This window comes from Equus caballus, chromosome 2 (assembly GCF_041296265.1).
Source record: "Equus caballus isolate H_3958 breed thoroughbred chromosome 2, TB-T2T, whole genome shotgun sequence".
NCBI lineage: Eukaryota > Metazoa > Chordata > Mammalia > Perissodactyla > Equidae > Equus > Equus caballus.
The window spans coordinates 52982426-53003369 of NC_091685.1; the positions used below are offsets into that span (position 1 = coordinate 52982426).

Genomic DNA, 20944 nt, shown 5'->3' on the forward strand with positions numbered 1-20944 from the left:
GGGTCATATATTTGGGGCCTCAGTTCTGCTGTTGGCTGTGTTTCTTGGTTCTTCTCCATGATATATCTGCTGGGGTTGGAATGTCCTCCAAGATGGTGTCTTCACTCACATATCTGCCCGGGAAGGCCGGAATAGCTGAGGGGGGACCAGCATTGCTCTCTTTCCACGGAGTCTTTCCCTGTAGCTTCCTCCAGCAGGGCAGTCACAGGGTAATCAAACGTCTTACATGACAGCTCAGAGCTCCAAGAGTGAGTGCTCCAGGAGACTTGGGTAGATGGGGCTGCAAGGCTTCTTGTGATGACTTTGCCTCAGAAGTCCAAAAATGGCACTCCCTCTGCATTCAGTCATTCAAGCAAGCCACTTAGGCCAGTCCAGATTAATCGAGAGGGAGGAATTAGGCTCCATCTTTCACTAGGAGAAATAGCAGAGAATTTACCACCATGTTTAGTCCACCATATCAGGTCAATGAAGATTTTGAGCTCATTCTCCTCCTGCCCCCCATCTCATACTGATGCTCCCTATCAAGGCAACCAGTAGCCAGAGGGCAAAGGAGTTCAATGAGGCAGTCCTTACAGGTCAGCCCTCTGGGGAACACAGTAGGACCTGGAGGGACAAACGGAAGATGTCCAGCACATCCAATGGCTCTCCTAATCCTCAAATGCTTGTCTTAGGTCTTTCAAGCACTGTGCCAGAGTTATACAGGGGTGTGTTCTTAAGAACATAAGGATGACCATGAGGAGAGAGCCATATAAGCCCTCCATTACCTACACTTGTATTTCCCATTATGGTCCCTTTTACTCTTACCGTCTTAATCAGTGTTCATATAGAGTTTTCATTTGGCATAGAGTTTCATCCTCAAAGCACACTCTCCATTTCTGGTACCTCAATTTCTCCACCTACAGGAAAAATAACCTTACTTCCAGTTGGAATCTGCCTATGGAATATTCTTACAAGTGATTCCTACACTAGAGCAGCGAGCACCGTGTCAGTCTGCGCGTGCCAGCGTGCTGAGGCTTGGGAGGCAGTGCGCTTGACCTACCAGCATCGTTGGACACTGGGTCCTCTTCCATCGTGAGGTTCAGTTTTCCAGACAAGTTTTTTGGTGGAGGGCAGGGAGTGGTAGAGTCTCAGGCAAAAGCCTCAAAAATCACACTCTACATCTTCTTCTCTTTGCTTTGTCTTAGGAGTCAAACAGTTAACACCTTCTTCAGCAAACACTGGTAAAGTGGCATTTAGATTCCATTTCTTCCAGAATCTTTTGCTAACCATCAAATCAGTGACTTTAAAACATCTTGTAGTCTCATTTTAAACTAAGTCTCATCATAGTTTTCCAGGTTCCCCAAATAGAAAGAGCTTGTTTCTCTTGAATAGTCCACATACATCTAGTGACAGGTGATACAGGGCACCACAGGAAATCTGGCCCTTTTTGTCCTGGGACCAGGGGATTCTGAAGAGTGGGCGGTAGGAATATTCTTGTAAGTCATTCCTGCACTAGGGCAGCTAGCAAAAACTTAACAATAAAAAGAATTGACTTTGAACCAGTTAAAGATGTCACCTTTAAACTAAACTAAACATATCTCTACCTCAACCTCCCCTTAGCTGGATCCCAAAATGGCTGCAGCCACTCCAGTGATGCTACTGAAGAAGTCCAAGATGGGAAGGTTGGGCTGGCGAGAGTCAGTTGTCTTCATCAGGCAGCAGTTAAACACACACAACCATGTGGATACATTGCTAGGGACCCACTCAGAGACTGAAGAAGGGGCCCTGTAAGCGAAGGACCCTAAAAGCTGCCTTAGCTTTGGGGTAAATCCACCTCCACCCTTTCTGCAGATGAGTTTTCCTAGGGGAGCCCTTGCTCGTCTCTGCCTCTGAGCCTAGGTCAGGGACACCCTGATTCAACTTGACAGATCCCCCATCCCCCCCGTGCCAAATCACAGGGAACAAAGTCACATGTTTGAGTTCCTCTCCTCCAGAAGTTCGAAGCTTCTTGTACAAATTAATCTAACTCTATCTCAGGGTCTTCCTTTGCTCACGGGTCCTAGAGAACGGGAGCCTTTTGTTTCAAGATCTTCCTTCCACTTCAGACAGGAGAAACCTTCCTATCCTACATTTACATAAATGTAGGCAAAACTTAGATAAGGGCAAAACTTCAAGTGATTCTTAGCAGAACAAAGATCTGATTCAAAGAAACTTTTCGCCTCCTTTTCCACAGGTTGGAGATGCTCACTTAATTTTTAATTCCCCCCCTCAATGCCTACCCACAAGGATTGTCTGTCTGAAGAGGCTCCCTGTTACTCATCCATAATATTAACCTCTCTGAAAAGATACAAAGGTAGATACCAGCTTTTTGAAGGCAACTTCAACTAATATATATATATATATATATACCTATCAATTATATACTCTAACATTTCAGGTTAGAGGATGTGCAGCATATGCATTTTACTGTTCTCAGGGAATTTATAATCTGGAATTCAATACTTTACTAACATTAAGCATCCACTCTGTGCCAGGCAATATTGTAGGAGCTAAGAACCCACTGGTAAAAAATCAAACAAACTCAGTCTTACGGCGATTACCGAGATCAGGAATAAACAAACAAATGATAAATATAGACTATAATCTCCAGAACAGATAAATGCTATCAGGAAAAACACAGCTGTGTTTGGCAGTGGGGTGATTGTGTGTCTTATTTCCTTATGTGGTCTGAGGAAACCTCTCTGAGATGGATGGTGAGCAGAGACCCACATTAAGAGAGAGGATTAGCTATGCATCTATTTGGGAGAAGGTATTGGTTTTTCCAAGGATTTCCAAGATTTAAAAAATAATCCTAATAGCAATAAAAATTGTTAATGAGTCACAAGAATAGTAAATAAGGTGTCAGAAACATTATTTGTTCATTCATTCATGTAATAAATGATTACTGATCCCTTTTATGTTTCTAGGGGTACATATATGAACACCAGGTCCCGGGGGGGCTCAACTAGGACCAGCATGAACATGACGCAGTGCCTTCCCTCCAGAAGCTCATGTTCCTATGTGGAAATAAATTTCAAATAAATAGAGCTTTACAATACGGTGCAATGAGTGAGCGGGTGCTGTAAGATTACTTAAGAGAGATACCTAAATGAGACTTGTGTGGGAGGTGGGGCCCAAAGTGGGCCTGGGAGTGTGTACTTCTGGGAGCATCTGAATTCTAAATTAAACCCAGAGGAAACAGTAGGAGTTAGCCTGAAGCCAGAGTACGAGAGCATATTTTAGCCACGTGCAAAGTCCTGGGAAAGCGAGAACATGCTACATTTATGGAATTGTGGCACTGATGCCTCCACAGTAAACCGGGTTCAGAGGGCAAATGGCCTTATAGTTCTACTGAGAAGATTGTCCTTTACCAGAGGACAATGGGGAGGCACTAAAGTGTTTCAGGAGGAAAGCGACTCCACCAGGCTTACGCTTTAGAGAGCACTCTGCCTGCGACATGGAGAGTGCATGGATTCACAGGTTGAAGACAAGAAGTAGGATAGAGAAAAGGGGATGGATTTAAGAGTCATGATGAAAGATCAATCTTCAAGACTCCAATATGGGTTGGAAAGAGAGAATTGCAAAATGAATTAGTTACACCAAAGAGGTGACTTCAGAGACTGGATTCGGAGTCAGTTTTGAATGATGCACTGGATTTGAATAGATGGAGAAAGGAGTTTGATAGGAAGGAGGAGGCTGGAAGTCCCTTCATGTAGTTATTCTCTGAGCAAGAATTATTGAGCTCTAACTGTGTGCTGGGCACTCTAATTACTACTGTACATTTATGATGTCACTTAATAGTCACAACAAGTCTATGTGGGCTGTTGTTTCCTCCTGTTACAAAGAAGGAAACTGAAGCATTGAGCAGTTGACTAAATTGCCCATGGACACAATGCCAGCATATGAAAAGGAGAATATAAACTTCCAATCTAGAGAACAAAAATCAGTCCCATGACTTTATAACCATTTCTCATTTTACAGAAAAAAAAATTGTATTTCCCACCAGTCCATAGGTAGAGTGACTTTTGGCTGTTTAAAATATATAAAGAAACAAATTCACTCTCAGCATAAAGTAAACCAAAATATTGTCACTAACGAAGAGATGCAAAAAGACTAATGCAGACTCTGAAAGTGTTCCAAAGAGGAATTTCCCGAGACGTTTTCAGCAATGGCAACACAGTGGATCAAAATAGATGGCCTTCCAAGGCAACTATTGCAAAGAGAAAATCACTGGCATTGATCAATTAGGGAGTTTTAAGACATTATTAAAACGTTTTTCAGATTCCCAGCCCTAATATGAAAGAGATTTTGCAGGCCTTACTCTCATGCTGGAATAGTTTGTGCAATGCTTCTAATTTATGCACCAGCTCAGTGAGCTCACAGAGAAGAATGAAAATAAGTGAACTGAAGGAATTGGGGCCTGTTATGAGGATGTAGTTCCTTCTTTCTATTGATTTACTGATTACTCTTCTTGGAAGTGCTATCACTTAAAGACAACATTTTCTGTAAGCACGGCTGGAAATTTTATCCTGGAACTTATAGATTAGTATGACTGCAGGTTATTCCCTTTCACTATATTGTTAATTTTCCTATAAGAAAGGAGTAGGGAAATTGAGTCACTATGACCGCATCTATAAAGAATGAACTTCTAGCTTAATCTATATCGCCATAAAGCCTTTGTTTATTCAAAAATGTATTTTCAAGTCATGTATCAAACTTGAGTGAAAAATTTTGCACATTTTATAGTATTCCTAATTTTGGAATCTAGCATGAGTTTTCATTGATTTTATTAAATTGTAAAATGTTGATTTTTGTTTTAAAAGAATTGATTCAAAGAAGTTTCTCCAAAGGCTACTCCTAAAAGATGAAAATTCTCTCCAGTCATTAGGTTCTTTCTTTTTCTCTGGCATGATAATTAAATCCTACTTTTTCTTACAAATTTGGGAGGAGGCAGGCTTCACAACGGTGTCTATGCAGCCATCTGAGATTTTTAAAATGAGACTCTGAGCATCAAGTAAAGAATTTTTATCTATTAAAATAGGAAAGACAAGTGATTCTCTAGACTAGCAATCAAGATCAATAAATCTCTTTTCTCTTCATTTTCTTTTGAAAACACACATTTTTGTTCCTTCAGCCTTTAAAGAGTCTATTTTCAATGACCTACTTTTAAACTGGCTTTTAGTTAAGTGTGTCACACCTGGATGCAGTTGGCTTCAAAGCGTTTCACTCGCCGCTCTCTCTCTAAACTCATTATTTTATTTTTAGTCATTCTGACTACTGCAGGATATTTTCTCTAGAGAAAGGAATCTCTTCTTTAACAGGAAAGTGGATGGGAAGTGTATAGATTTGTTCTGGGTATGAGCGTTTTATGTGATTTTATGTTTCTACGAGTGGTTCATATTATTTATCAATGAAAACAACATAATTCCTCTGTTTAACACACTCTCCATATGCAGGTGAAAGGGCAGAGGGGAACCTCAGGAGCTCCTGCAGTGATCTGCTTCTTAGAAGGGACCTCAAAGCATCATCAACAGATGGGTGTCCACCCCATTTGTGAGAATCTCTAGGGAAAAATTCCACAGTTGTTTTTCATCATGAATCCATCTGTACTACATCCCTCTGTCAGGAAAGTGTGTTTAGTATCTGTCCCAAATCCCTCCTGTTTTAATGTAAGGCCATTTCCTCTCTGTGTGACCTTCATTGATACGAAGAACAGCTGCACACCATCCTCTGCATAATGTCTTTTTACACGGATCACCCTTTGTATATCAAACTAAATTCTTGGCTGCTACAAGAGACTTGGGTAGAAAACCTCATGTTTGATTTGGGAAAGAAAATATTGTGTACTGATTGGAATCATTGCACTATAACACAGTTTTATTATTCATGAGTTGGCTCCGTCTTTGAGATTGAGAATTATGATCTGATTTAAATTCATGGATTTCAAGTACTAGGCTGATCTGTACTTTGCAACAACTTGAAACATGTACTCCAACACTATCCTCAGAAATATGCTGTTTCACACAAGCCTAGTGCTGCTAAGAGTAAAAGGTGATCTTATTAAATGTAATAAGACTTCCAAAGACCACTAAAAGAAGTAAAGAATTATTTATTCTTATCAAAGATTAATTGCTGATATCATTTACATACAATATGTATATAGAAATACTGCCCAAGGACTCTAAGAGAAAGCCCACATTTCTTAAATTGACCCAACAAAGATCTGCTGAACATACGCTATGACCCAGTCACCATGCTTTATCACAGTGTTATTCCAGACGGATTGCTGTGGTGGCCTCCACCATCCCCACCTCCTGGTGTTCACATCCTGGTGTGTTCCCCTCCTCTTGTGTGAGGGCAGGATTTGACTTGTTTCCAACAAACACAATAAGGCGAAGGTGATAGGGTGTATGTGATTATGTGTATGTGATCGCATGATTATTTTACATAGGATTACAGTGCCTATCTTGCTGGAGTCTCTCTCTTGCTGGCTTTGAGGAACCAAGCAGCCATGTTGGGGAATTCCATGTGGCAAGGAAGTAAAGGTGGCTTCTAGAATCAGAGAGGGCTGGAAGCCAGCTAGAAGCCGGCAAGGAAAAGAATCCCTCAGTTCTACAATCGCAAGGAACTGAATTCTGTCAACAGCCTGAGTGAACTTGGATCTTTCTTCAGGTGAACTCAGACGAGACTGCAGCTCTGACTGGCACATTGACTGTCTCGTGAAACCCCCTGAGCAGAAGAGCTGGTTCAGCTGAGTCTTGACTTCTTATTCACAAAAACTAGAAGATGATGTAGGTATGTTGCTTTAAGCCACTAAAACTGTGGTAATATTGTTACATAGCAATAAATAACTAATATACACCTCTTTGGTCTTCATCTTTCTCAACCTGGGAATCTTTGAAGCATACAGGCCAGTTATTTTGTAGAAAGTCCTTCAAAATGGGTGTGTTTATGTGGAAATTCCTCAATCTAATCCTCATGATTAGATTCAGATTTTTGGCAGGACTAACACAGAAGTGATGTTGAGGCCTTCTCAGTATATCCTATTAAAAGGTATATATGGTTGGTTTCTCCAATAAAGCGATATCTAAATGATCACTTGGTTAGAGAGGTATCCACAAGGTCTCTTCATTGTACAGATACTATTTTCCATGGTAACTAATATGTAACTTGTGAGGAGATACCTTAAGATGATGTAAATATCGCAGTCATCACCAAACTCTTGCCTATTAGTTTCAGCAACTGTTAATGATTTTCTAACTATATGATTCCTTTTATGTTTATTACTTGGCATTCTACTGTAAGGGACATTCTCTTCTCTCCTATTTATTTACTTATCTAGTTATTTATTCATATCAGTATAGAATCACAGTTTCTTTAGTCAATGGTTTATAATTTGTTACTACTACTATATATTTTGATATTCCAAGTGCTCCAGATCTGTCCATTGGAAACCCCCTTCTGTTATATCTTCTGTCCTTCTGATATATAATTGCCGTCATTTTTAAGCCTTTTTTATTTTCTGGCAAAACAAAATTTCTGGGCACTTGCACTTTCCCTGTCCTAGATGTGGAATATTTTCTCCAAAGGCTCTTAGTTTCTTTTAAAGTGGAGAATGGTATTTAGAAACCAAAATCTGGGTACTAAGGGTACTCATTGCTACTAGAAGATCATTGCTTCTAGTACCTCTCAGTGACACAGCTGGAATATAGATAGCTAGATAGATGGATAGATATATAGATAGATACATACATATATAAATTTAACAAAATATATGCAATACATATACATTAAAAACTACAAGACATTGCTGGGAGAAATTTTAAAAGACTGGAATAAATGGATAAACATACTATGTTCATGGATTGTAGGACTCAATATTATTAAGATAATTATGAAGATGACTTCTGCTTAGCATCTCACAAGGCTGCAATCCATGTATGGGCTGGGATTGTGGTCTCGTGTGAGGTTTAACTGGGGAAATATCGGAGCTCACTCAGGTTGTTGGCAGATTTTACCTACTTGTAGTTAGAAGACTGAGGGATTCATTTTCTTGCTGGCCAGAGCTCCTTGTAGGCTGTCAACTGGAGGCTGCCCACAGCTCTTAGAAACTGCCTGCGTTTCCTTGTTATGTGGGATTTCCCCACAGACAGACACACATACACACATACATTTTATTTTTAACCTCCAATTCCATTTCAACACCACAATGCACCTTCTAGTCTTACTCCTTCAACAGTGAGAAACCTAGATACCATTATATGTGCAAATATATTTACTCAATTTTATCGAGCCTAGAATACACAGGATTGCTGCAAGGGAGCAGAAGATATCGTGTGGCATTTGGAAAAATAACAAGGCAAGGCAAGAAAGATGTCATGACTCTTACAATTTGTGTTCTCTTTTTTGGAAAAGGAACTTGATCATCCATCATTTTGTTTGTTTAATCTGGTTGTGTGACCAAAGCCTTTAACAGTAGAGGTAGGTAAAAGTCACTCACGTAGAACTTCGTAAGCCATGTTACAGAGTTTGGGTTTTATTCTAGTACAATGGGAATGCATTGGAGGGCTTTCTGTCAAGTCACATTTGTTTGTTGTAAATGGCATTAACAGCATTTTTCAAGTTATTTCCTGGTAATGTTTATTATTTACTCATTCTTCAACTCATTTTAAAACAAAATTTGAGATGCTTAGAGCAATCCATACCAATAAGTTAAAAACATAAAATAATTGAGCAAATTGGGATAGAATAAAATGGAGCTAAAAAACAAGAGGCCAGGGTGAGGTCTGTTCAAAATACACTTACCTTTAAGTACTTTAAAATTACAAGAGGTATTGTTACAAATTTTTTCCGAACTTTCTAGAGCATTCTAGAGCATATCCCTTGTATTATGCTCACCTCAGGTAAAAGACTTAAGCAGGAACCCCCAATCCACCATCTACACCACAGGGAATTGAGACTCACCAATGGGAAAATCCATGGATTGCTTTTCTTGCAGTGAGTTTTTTAGAAACCTTCCTAATTTCTGATAATTTAACCCTTTCAGGTTAGGAGAGAAAAAAGGACACTTGGATAGAGCCTGTTTATTTAATCAAGGCAGCCAACCAAAGCAAATAATTCAAGCCAAAAATTGACTCCATCTTTAGTAGGTAAGTGGAGTTTTAAATTATAATTGACTTCCTGTTCGAAGAAACACATGGATTTCCACAGGGAAACACTGAGCACTGAGGAGAAATTCTCTATTTCAAGAGCACTGTCACCAGTATCACAGTAACACATGAAGAGAGAACTCTCATTTTAAAATCGGACACAATTTATCACGCACTACTTCACACACTACTGCTTTGCTTACTTTTTATTGGCTTGTGGTTACTTGCATACCACAGTCAAGTTTTCGAGAAACTGAAGTTACAAAAGGACAATTCTTTAATGTGGGAAAGATACACCATTGCACTGGAGAAATGGAAGACCTTTTTTAACCTTCTCATATTATCAATTTAACTATGTGTTTCTATGTAGTGAGTAATGTCTTGCGGTCTTGCCAAGAATGTTTTGAAAGGAGTTTGTAAAAGTATGTCAGTTCAATCACTTTTGGTATATCGCTGCTAATGGGGTCGTTCACACGTTGTGAAACACACAACGCCAGATTTAATTCTGCCCCAAAATTTAGGTCATTGCGAAATACCATACTAAAACTGCAAATGCAGGACAGGGAGATGGGGGTGAGGACAAAGCAGAGGAAGACACCAATTTCTTCTTGTAAAACATGACAGGGATGGGACAAAACAGAGAAGGAAGGCTGATCCCTTTTATAGGGATTCTTTTTCCAGAGTGTGTGTGTGTCCATGTTAATTCCAGTTAAATATAAATGACGAATTAATGTCAAGTGGGAAACTGGCTGCTCTGCTCTGTACCGGCGTAGCACCGGTGCTCTCAAGTTACCCTAATTGTAGAGAGATGTCCTTGTTTTCTGACTTCATTCACAAACCATCCCTGATTATTTCAGTTTACCTTTTTCTTTTTCCGGAAAATCTTTTTCTAGTCACGAAAAGGGGTCGTCTGATGCAAAGGCACTTAGCTTATAATGATTATTGTTGTTCTTATTAACATGAAGTACAGGAATGGCTTTGCTGGAAGTTACCCACCCAGACCCGGACATCTGTCTTGGCGGCACACGCCCCTCTCCTTACCCGGCCATGGTCGGTGGCTGGGCGATTTGAGCCACCGCACTGGCTGGGCTCCGAGGAAGATCGGTCCCCACTCTCCGCAGACCGGAGCGCTAGGCTGGAGGAAAGCGAGACGGGACAGTTATTGTTCTCCCAGGCCCAAGGAAAAGCGCCCAAGGTAGCACCACCTCTCACGTTCGGGCGAAACTTCCCCGAGCTCCCGCTTTCTGGGCTCGGGATGGGTCTCCACATCGCGACCTTCCCTTTCCTGGAGTCGGCCACTCCAAGAACACACTACAGTCACCTTTGCGCGCTCCCCGGGAGCCGGCTTGGCACACAGCGCATCCCAGCGGCCGCGTGGCCTCCTTCTAGCCGTGACCACTTAGCTTCCGGAGAGCTTGCCAGTCGCCGCCGCAGCCGCCTCGCAATCTGGGGACTCGAGAGCCTGCGAGAGCCAGGCTCGGCCGGACCCCAAGGAGGGCGCGGGGCTGCGGCGCAGGGCCCCGCCCGGCACACCTGGGAGCCGTGAGGACTGGGAGACGCGGGGCGCGGCAGAAGGCTGGCCCGGTGCCGGAGCAGCTTCCCCGAAAGCGGGCCAGATTGGAGCAAGGCGAGAGGGAGCGTCTCGCGGCAGCAGCCTGCTCCTCCGAGGGAGGAACCCCTGCTGGGGCGGCCGAGCAGCGCCCGCGAGCCGCAGAGACGCGCTGCGCCCATCATGGAGCGGGCCGGCCTCGGCTCTGCGCCGCCGCCGCAGCAGCGGGAGCAGGACTCAGTGAAAGCCTGGCTGGACGATCACTGGGACTTTACCTCCTCTTACTTTGTTAGGAAAGCCACCAGGTAAGAAGAGCACCCAGGGAAGACGCGACCGGGGCGCGGAGCGTGACCTGGGGCTGATCTCTCTCCTCTTTTGAATTTTCCCCTTCGTTCACCATTAAACAGCCTCCGTTCCCAGGCCCTTCGCTTTTGAAGTAGGTCCTTGGTCCTGTTACGGTGTAGAGACCTCGACTTTAAGGCGAGTACAGTCAAAAAACCCAAGCGTCGGATTCGATCCAACTTGCTCACAAAGTTCACATACAAAAATGTACGTTCCGCCCCCGCGCCCGCCCCCAACCGTGATCGCCCTGGTATTCCCTGGGAGCAAGATTATTTTCATACAGCCGTGCTCCCGGGCCTTCCTCCAGCCCTTCTCTAGCCTCCTGGTTCCCCTAAATATCCTTAGCGAAACCCAAACAGTTTTTGAGCCCCTTCCCTGCAGCTCCGGAAGCACCATTTCCAACTCGGTTCCAGCGGCTCCGCTTCTCCCCCGCCCTGGCGGGGCGGGGAAGCCGGGGAAGGGGCGAGACCACGAGGAAGTCCAAAGGCAGCAACATGCCTGAACCTTCCCAGAGTGAGTGCCTTTTGCCCCCTTCCAGTCCCCCGATTGTCCCGCGCGCCTCCTTTCACTTGCTCTTGCGCCCAAGGCGGCGCCGCCAAAAGGGCTCCGCGGAGGGGATCGCAGCGCGCACACAAAGGGCGCGGGGGAGGGCGGCGGGCAGCGGACCCCGGGGGGCTGGCGGGTCTCCCGCGGCCCCAGCCGACCCCATGAGGCCGGCTCCTCCTGGTCAGGAGCCAAGCGCCGGGCGGCCGCGGCGGAGGGCGGGGAGGGAGCCTGTCCTTTGGGAGGCGGCGGCGCAGCGGGCAGTCGGGGCGCGCGTGGGAAACGCTTGCCGGAGAGTTGGGGAGGAACTGAGGCTGAAGCCACTGGACGAGGAAGGTGGAGCGGAGGGCGCGCGGCGGGCGGGTCCTCCGAAGCCCGAGGAGTCGGTGCGAAGCCGGGTCGCGGGCGAGGCTGCTGCGCGCGGACTCGGGCCCACTCGAGGACGCACGCCTTTGCAGAAGGGTCCCGAACCGCGCCCCGCCGGATCTGGGCAGCGGCCATCGGGCAGCCCGCGCTGGCCGGCCCGGCCGCCCGCGAGGCGCGCACGGGGCAGTGATGGTGGAGGAGCCGGCCGGGACTGGGCGCTGGGCTGCCACCCGCCGGCGCGCGGCCTCGACTCTGCCGGGCGCTCCCCGCCAGGGGGCGGCGCAGCGCGGGGCGGCGGCGGGGGCGGTAGGGGACCCGGCTTCGAATCTGGGCCTCACCTGGGCGCGTCGTGGACCCCCGGCGCCTCCTGGAGTCCAGGGTCCGCCGGGGCCGCAGGATCTGCACCTCGAAATTCCCACGTTTGCTATGTTGCCCTTTGGAGACAAAACAAGGTACTTCCTTCAGCATCCCCCCTGTCCCACTTTCCCCTGGGGTGCGGCGGGGGCCCGGTGCTGGGTGGTGGCGCCGGGTCACACCGGTGGGGCGATGTTTCATTGAATATAGATTGTAAGACATTTTTGTCTTCCTTTAGTCTCTTGGGGATGTATTACTTTGGGGAGTTAGATGTGGCTCTTTTTAACCCTTTCTCCTAACGAGTTGTCGATTCGATCACTTTCGGGGTTTTTGGACAGAGGCGATGGCTTTGGGACAAATCTTATGTTTTGTTTAATTACTCCACCTTCGTTTTAAATCCTCTTTCCCTCTTTCTCTTTCTTCCTTCAAAATCCTAAATCTGGAGCGACCAGAGTAAACCCGGAAAGGAAAGTGGTTACTTCTCAAAGGGCACTTTTCTGTGAGTTTGGGGCGAGGCACTAAGGCCATCCAGGTCTGGAGTTATTGATTGCTGTCGGTTGACAGTGTTCAGATGTCACCTGCTACCCCAAGGCCATCTGTCCTCACTTTCCTTTCCCCCTACGTTTCCACCTTCTGCCCCCCGTGAATCCTAGCGCACAGAACGGGGAGTGGGCAGAGAACTGGGCTGAGTTTTTCTGCGTGTGTGGCTGTTCGCTGGAGGTGTTCTTTAGGCTGATTATTAACAGTTGAAAGAAAAAAGTCGTTTTATAAATCAGCATAAATGTCCTTCACCCCCCTCCCCCAATGGCATAAATTTGGGATTGTTTGTGGTAGTTTTTAACTAGTCATACACTTCACTTTCAAAGCCTGCCAAAACATTGAAAGTAACATATTATTGGAAAATAAATGAAAAGAGTTAAGTTACATTTCTTTTCGCATTACTTCTCCCAAGTAGTATAGGATTAAAACCCTAATTCTCAAAATTATACTGCTCTGTGTAAAATTTAGATCGTCTGAGACTATATACTGTTTTTCAGTTAAGGTTTTTATATTATAGTTGATGTTGACAACAGGCTGAACCCTTTCTATGATATATATGTGTGTACATATGGTCTTAAGAGAAGAGTTTATGTTGCGTATAAGTTGGAAAGCAAAAGTGTCAAATATTTGAGTAGTACAGGCCCTCATTTTAGGAGTTGCAAAGTGCTGAAAGTTGTCAGTGTAAAAATATAATCTGAGAGCTTGTGTGTACCCAGAGGTTCTTCACAAAACAATATTCCAGTTTGGGCTGAAATTTGGCGGCATTAACTGGAGACTTAAGACTGAGAGTTTGGACGTTAGTTGATTATAAAAATGCCAAACAGCTAAATCCAGTAAGATTCACATGGTTTTGGTACAAACTTATCGCAGACATTTTAACTTTACAGCTAAGATTTTATTTTTTAACTAGAAGCTCACATTGCTTTGCTTTTTTCCCTTTTATTACACTTTGTAAGTGTAAATGAATACCGTATGTGATTCAGGAACCCATGAAACAGGATAGTTCTGTAGAGGCATTTGGCATGTTTTAGGATTCGAAATACATTTGGATTCACTTAGATTGGCCATCTGTGCCTGTAAACAGGCGTGTTGATGGAACTATTTCTAGTTATTTGATTTAATTGTTGTCCTTTGACATTCATGCATGCACGCTTCTCTATCCTGTCCCCGGACATGAATGAGCTGCACTCAGTAGCAGTCATTGAACAGAATGGAGTTGCTGGCATTCCTAAATTCTCATTTAAACACCTGTGAATTCTGGTTGACCTTGAATGCAGTTGTGCTGCTCTGTTACACTGTTTCTTGTAACTATCTTCAGCTCTGGAGCTAAGCACCCCATTAAAATCTGTAGCTTGGAGCCTAGAATACACGCTTTTTAGTAATCACAGCCTGTTTATATGAATTTGAGAAAGTCAGTTGAACAAGTCATAATCTACTGGCATAAAAATGCATTTGAAACTAGTAACCGCAATATGTGGAAAACTTCCACCCTCACTATTATAGACAACTTTGCAGTCCTCCAGGCCAGAGATCCTGTCTTAATTAAGGGCTCTTAAGGCTCATGCATTCACAACACAGCCTTCCCCTGCTAACGCCGCTTAACAGCTGTTGCTATTCTTGACAGCATATTAAAATAATGTTACCTTTCATTAGTTACTAATCAGCTTTGTGGTAGTGGGTGATATTTTAGGTCATTTAGTGTGGTAGGGGTAATATAATTGACTTTTTATTGCTTTGTTTTGTACTAGGCAAAAGCTTGAGAATATTTGGTATATACTGGAAATAGGAACTATTAAGTGAGGACAAGTTTTTATGACTGTTTGGATCAGAGCCCAGAAGCTTCACACCCCATGTAGTTTTCTGTTATAGACTTTTCATTCGACCCTGCAGGGCTGTGCTGAATTAGTTGACCTTCCAGGTCCTGTGTTTGTGATCCTTTCTTTTTGGTAATTTTTTTCTCATCTCTAACAGCTGAAACATCTTTGTTTGCAAGATATTTTTATTAAAATCAGATGATGGATATAAAATAAACATTGCTATGTGCTCTTAAAAGTGACTCTTTCTATAACTACATAGGGATAGAAACTCGTCACAATTTTCAGACAAATGGTTTGTTAAGCATATTTTGTTAAGCAGTCACTAGTATTAAAGATAAAACTCTGTGGGCATGGACTCAATCTGACTTCAATGTTATTTATAATATTTTTCTGATGGTGCAATTATGGCCTTTTTTGCTTTTATTGTGTATAACCAGGGGTCCATACAGCCAGCTCTAAGCAGCCGTTAGTGACCTAAAAGTCCTCATGTGGATTGAATTCTTCCTTTCTGGAAGAATCCGTAGGAGCCCCTGAAAGGATATTTCTCATTGCCCTTCTAGCTCTAGTGTTCTCCAGGTTTCAAATGCAGATCCATTCAGATCTTGAAATACAAGATCATGATTCCTAAAATGTGGTAGAATTAATGCAGTCGCCATTAGTCATAGATGGAGATTTCTGTGTGCTTAGTATGACATCATCTAAATAGGCCTGTAGTACTATTCAGTAGCTTTTTTTTTTCAGTTTGTGATCAGAAGATCTCTAGAAACTGCCAGTATTTTCACAAGGTCATGTCTTCAGCACCTCAAGATGAGCACTTTTTAGCATTTTGATTATGTCGTGTAACAAAATTTCCTTTTTAAGTAATTCCACCTAAATAGATGATTTGACTCTGGTCTCTGATATCATTTTCTTATAAAATATTTGAAACTGCTTTCAAGTTGTATGGATAAAGTTTTCGTCTTCACCTTTCATCTGATGACAGAGAACATGCCTTACTGAGATGCTCCCCTTCCTCTGGATTTGAAAACACAAATTCACTTAGAACTTTGTTTGAACTTCCCAGTGCCTTTTAATAACGCTTGGGAAAGATTTCTTTCGTAATTGAAAAGGCTAATCGGAACTGCTCAGTATTTATTAGTTTATCCCGCAAACATTTTTCAACCTAATAATTTATTAAACCGTATAAATTTATTATGTTGTATCGAGTTAGATTTGTTCTCTGTTCTCAGAGCTGATTGAAGGATAAAAACCTCTTCCTGGGATAAAAGACTTTCGTAAAGACTGCAGGGCGATTAAATAAATCCCTGAGTTGGTTGATAGTGGAGGGTTGAACGATGACTGATTTCTGACTTTAGGATGCAGACTAGCTGCTGACTTGCAGGACTTCCTGTGAAATTAGTTTAACTGGACAGATGGACACTCAGTGGGTCAGTGTTATGGCGGATTGACGTGGCCTTGGCAATATCTGTTATGTCAGGTTCTCAGTGAAGAGTGCCCGTGAGCTACATACCTAGGAGTAAAAAATCGAAGAAAGTCTTTCCACAGGAGTCATCTGTTTGATATTTAACTCTGTAATCTTATTTACTGACTCAGTAGTCTCATTTTATTTTGAATTATATATCTATTTCACAATGTAAGTGCTTTATTCATTTTCTCTAATTGGTATGAGTTTATACTTATTACCAACCGAATGTTTAAGACAGGTAAAGCGACCTCAGAGTTAAGTTCATCAGAATCATTTTGATAATCATTCTAAAAAGTTTTTCAAAAGCCTTTAAAGAGATCTATGTATCTTTCCCTCGGTCTTCTGGTTTGTAGTTCGCAGGAAACATGCTTTTACAGTGTTCTTGTGCCATTGTTAGCGTCTGGATTTTTTGAGATTTTTCCCTTGATTCTGACTTGTAAAGTAAGATTAACTTTTTGCAAATTATCTTCTCTGAATAATTTTATTATATTTAAACTTGGGGGAGAAAAGATCCTCACCTGATATTATACTTCTAGTGATAACTACAAAAAATAAGAATCATCATTTCCTCTCTGTTGAATGTCTATCCTGAGGTCATAAGAAGAGAAAAGATCCTGATCTTTTAAGCTGGCGAAATAATTAAAACACACATACAGGATCTTTGAACTTTCAAGTTAGAGAGGATCATGTAAGCCAGTGTTTCTCAAACTTAAGTAATGTTCCCCTGTTAAAGACACATCTTCTTCTTGAGCTCCAGGATATTAGTTAGAAAGCTTTTGGTCACAAGTGACAGAAACCCAACTTAAACTCATATGAAATTGACTCACATAATTGAAGTGCCTGGGGATTGGTTTGGCTCTGAATTTCAGCTGATCAAATAATCTTGTCAAATTCTGTCTGTCTGTCTGTGTATCTAGCTAATCTATCTTTCCTTCTTTCAGTCCATGTATCCATCCATCCATCCATCCATCCATCCATCCATCCATCTTTTTTGCCCCTATGCTGTGTTTATTCTCCTGCATACTTTCTTCCTGTGCTAGAAAAGGTTTTTCGTGGCAGATTTATGTGGGTCTTAAACTTCTGATTCTAGAGAAGTACCTTCTCATCTATATCAGTCCTCTCAAAATTACTCTGGCCATGTTTGGGTTCCATGCCTTCTCTGTACCAATCACGGTGTCCAGAAGAATAGGGCTATCTGATTACTTTGTTGGGGCAGGTAACCCATAGTTGGATATGTCATTGGGGGAGAGGGAATTCCCAAAAGAAAGTGATGAGGGCACACCCAGAAGTTTCAGATACCTGGGGATTGGTTTGGCTCTGAAATTCAGCTGATCAAATAATCTTGTCAAATTCTATCTGTCTGTCTGTATATCTAGCTAGTCTATCTGTCTTTCCTTCAGTCCATCCATCCATCCATCCATCCATCCATCCATCCATCTTTTGGATGTGGACGTCCTTTTATTTTAATATTAGTTAAATATGGAATTCTTAAGAGTAGATATAATTTAATCACAGTTACAGCGTTTATGCAACTGTAATACCAAAATAAATTTATAATTTAATTATGAATAAAATGATAAAACTCCAGCCAAATGCAAATTGACAGCATTCGTTAACTCACCCTTGCAAAGTGAACGAACGTGGCCCTGACTGCCGGATGGAGGGTCTGGTGAGGTCAGCTCACCTTTGCTGTGGCTGCCTTAGGAGGCATCCTTCACTGCTCCCGCTGGGTCTCTGTGTGAACAGTCATGAAACTTTATTCCTATGGCACAGCATACCAGTGTTTGGGTTTTACTTGGTTTGAAAGCATATTTGCATATTATATTTACATCTTTTATTTTCTCTTTATCCTACAACCACTCGGCTGCACTGTGATTGTAAACACAAATATAAACCTGACTGCTAAAATTGTAGGACAGTACTTGGTAATAAGGTGGTCATCCCACTAATTTAAAGTATACTTCTTTTGCCTTTTTTTGCTTTTACTTGTCATCAGTGTGAAAACACAAAATTAAAAACATTTTCACAGAAAAAGTACAGATCTTCAAAACATACTTGTTTTTGATTCTCAGGACTTCTCAGACCTCAGATTGAGAAACGCCAATAGACCAGTCTCTCCCATATCTAAGCTGCAAAGCAAGTCAATTTACACATTCACAGCATAGGTTTCAGTTACGATGTTTTTCCATTCAGATGTAAGTAGGTTTTCCTTAAAGGAACATTTTTCATACACGTGATTATGAATGCGCGGAGAATTATAAAACGGGTCTCTTCCAACTCTCGGTCAAATTTGAATTTAAAACCATATGAGGATATCACTTGGAGGTGCCCCAAATCTCCTGTTTCATTTAATACTGTTATAGTATGTTGATCTTTTATTCATCTAAACCGATGCTTCCCAAAGGGCATGCTATTGTCATCTTGGTGGACCAAAAGCTTTCTAACTAATAAGACACTTTTTTTTGTTGTGAGAGACTGTTCAGCACATTGCAGCTGTTTAACGTCTCTGGGCCCCAGACACTAAATGCCAGGAGCATCCCCATCATTGTGATGCCAAGGTCACAATGCGCCCTAAGGGCTGGCACCATGACTGAGTTGGGAGCCACTGTACAGAACCCTTTAAGATTTTTTCCTGTTTATGGTGGGCCAGGGCCCCACGTAGGACAGACTCAGACTTCACCCCCAGAACTACCTCTTTCTGAGAGTATGCCCTTAGGTACTTTATTTGCTTTCTCTGTTGAATGGAAATAAGAGCATTCACTTCATAGAGTTCTTGAGAAATTTAAAGGAAATAACGCCTATTTCCTTACCTTTTTTAGAGTGATTTTCAGTTGTTTACTATTTTACCTTGAGAATCATCAATGCCTTAAATATGATCACCAACTGTGATGGTCATTCCCTTATTCTGGCAAATGGGAATTAGAAGAACAGAACAGGGGTTTTATAGACTTTAAGTGTCCTTCTCATTCTTTAGATGAATTTTTATTGATGGTTTGAACAGAAAAATTGTGGATTGTGTAAGGTCCTGGAAAGGTGACTGGAATGGGAGACCAGACTTCCCGAGTTTGTCCCCAGCTTTGTGACTGCTGCAAGTTAATAAACCTCCACTTTAAAATGGGAGGTGAGAGGGAATGAGAATCAAGGCAGACAGATTAATCAGTGAGCTTAAAAATCTCGTCCAGCTCTAAGCATTCTGGATTCTCACCAGGAGAGCAGAGTGTCGACTTCTCAGATTGAATAGTTTCCTCCTTTAAGTATTTTCCAAATACCTGTTGTGGATCCAGTTCAAATTATGCCAACTATGTAACTAAAACTGTATAGAATTAGGATCCAAGAGCAGAAAAATTTCTAACATTATAATGTGAGTTATTTTTATGTTTTTCCTACAGATAATTTTAGTAGATTTCCATATGAGTTATCAACTATCCCTTTCCAGACAGGAAATTAGTACACTCTTTGTAATTCTGGCTGTAGTGATTAATTCACATGACTGATGAAGAAAGCACTGGAGAGAAAGAAAAAGGGATGATGTTTTAATAGTAGATTTAAAAACACGAGAACTCGTGTTTTGTGGATCATTGAGGGTGTGCATCTTTTTGCTCTTGTTTTGTTCAAGGCACCCCACAAGTCTCCCCAAATGTTACTGCTCAAGGGACCTGCTATATGGCCATCCTTGAGGCCCATGCATCAGCTTGCTTACAGAATTTCCCCAAGTGAGCCCCCTTGGGTAGGAGCTAAAACAGATCAACTTTAATCCCCAAATCTGCTGTCGCAGAGTGTTAAAGCATTGTTTTATCATGTGTTAAAAACATTCTCCAACTTAGACTGACAGTTATTATGAAATACTGCTATGGTTTTCATCATAGTAATTAGTTGTATATTTTCTCAGTCAAAGGGTTTTATTTTATCTTTGATATTTTGGAAAAAAATCATCCCCCAAATCTGTAACTTATTTTATTTTTTAAATTAATTTCTAAGTAGTAATGGAAAAACAAGTTACGTTCTTGCAATTATTTTTCTCAACTAAATGTTCAGCTCTTAATCTTTCTGTGTTACTCAGAACATCATGTCATACGTAAGTGTAGTCATTGGTCTAGGGACTCTATGTTTTTTCAGTACTAATTTGAGAAAATGCTAACGTTAAAACAACTTTTTCTTATGAGTGTTTCTGTAGAGAAATTAGTGCTTTTAAACTAGGAGCAACAAATGGCTAACATCTAGTTATTCTATAGAAGCCCATCGAATAAATTATTTTTATTTTTACAAAAAAAAATCACTTTTGAGGCTGGCACATGGTTTAGTGGTTAAGTTTGATGCACTCTGCTTCAGCGGCCTGGGTTCCTGGGTTGGGATCCTGGGCGTGGACCTACACCACTCATCAGCCATGCTGTGGCGGCATCCCACATATAAAATAGAGGAAGACTGGCATGGATGTTAGATCAGGGCTAATCTTCCTCAAGCAAAAAAAATTAAAATAAATCACTTTTGAAAGTATACTCAATTTAATTGGTTAACTTAAAAACAGTAGCTATCATGTGTTAAACATTGTGTCCTGGGGGCTGGCCTGGTGGCGGAGTGGTTAAGTTTGTGCACTCTGCTTCAGTGGCCCAGGGTTTTGTTGGTTCGGATGCTGGGCATGGACATGGCACCACTCCTCAAGCCATGCTGAGGTGGCATCCCACATGCCACAACTAGAAGGACCCACAACTCAAAATATACAACTATGTACCGGGGGTGTTTGGGGAGAAAAAGGAAAAATAAAATCTTTAAAAACATTGTGTCCCAGACTCCATGCTATCAT

At 42.2% G+C, this 20944-nt stretch overlaps 1 pseudogene; it reads left to right on the plus strand.

Moving 5' to 3' along the window:
- Window positions 1-10480: 10480 nt before the first annotated feature.
- Window positions 10481-20944, plus strand: part of LOC138921537 (cGMP-specific 3',5'-cyclic phosphodiesterase-like) — a 40019-nt pseudogene continuing 29555 nt past the window's right edge.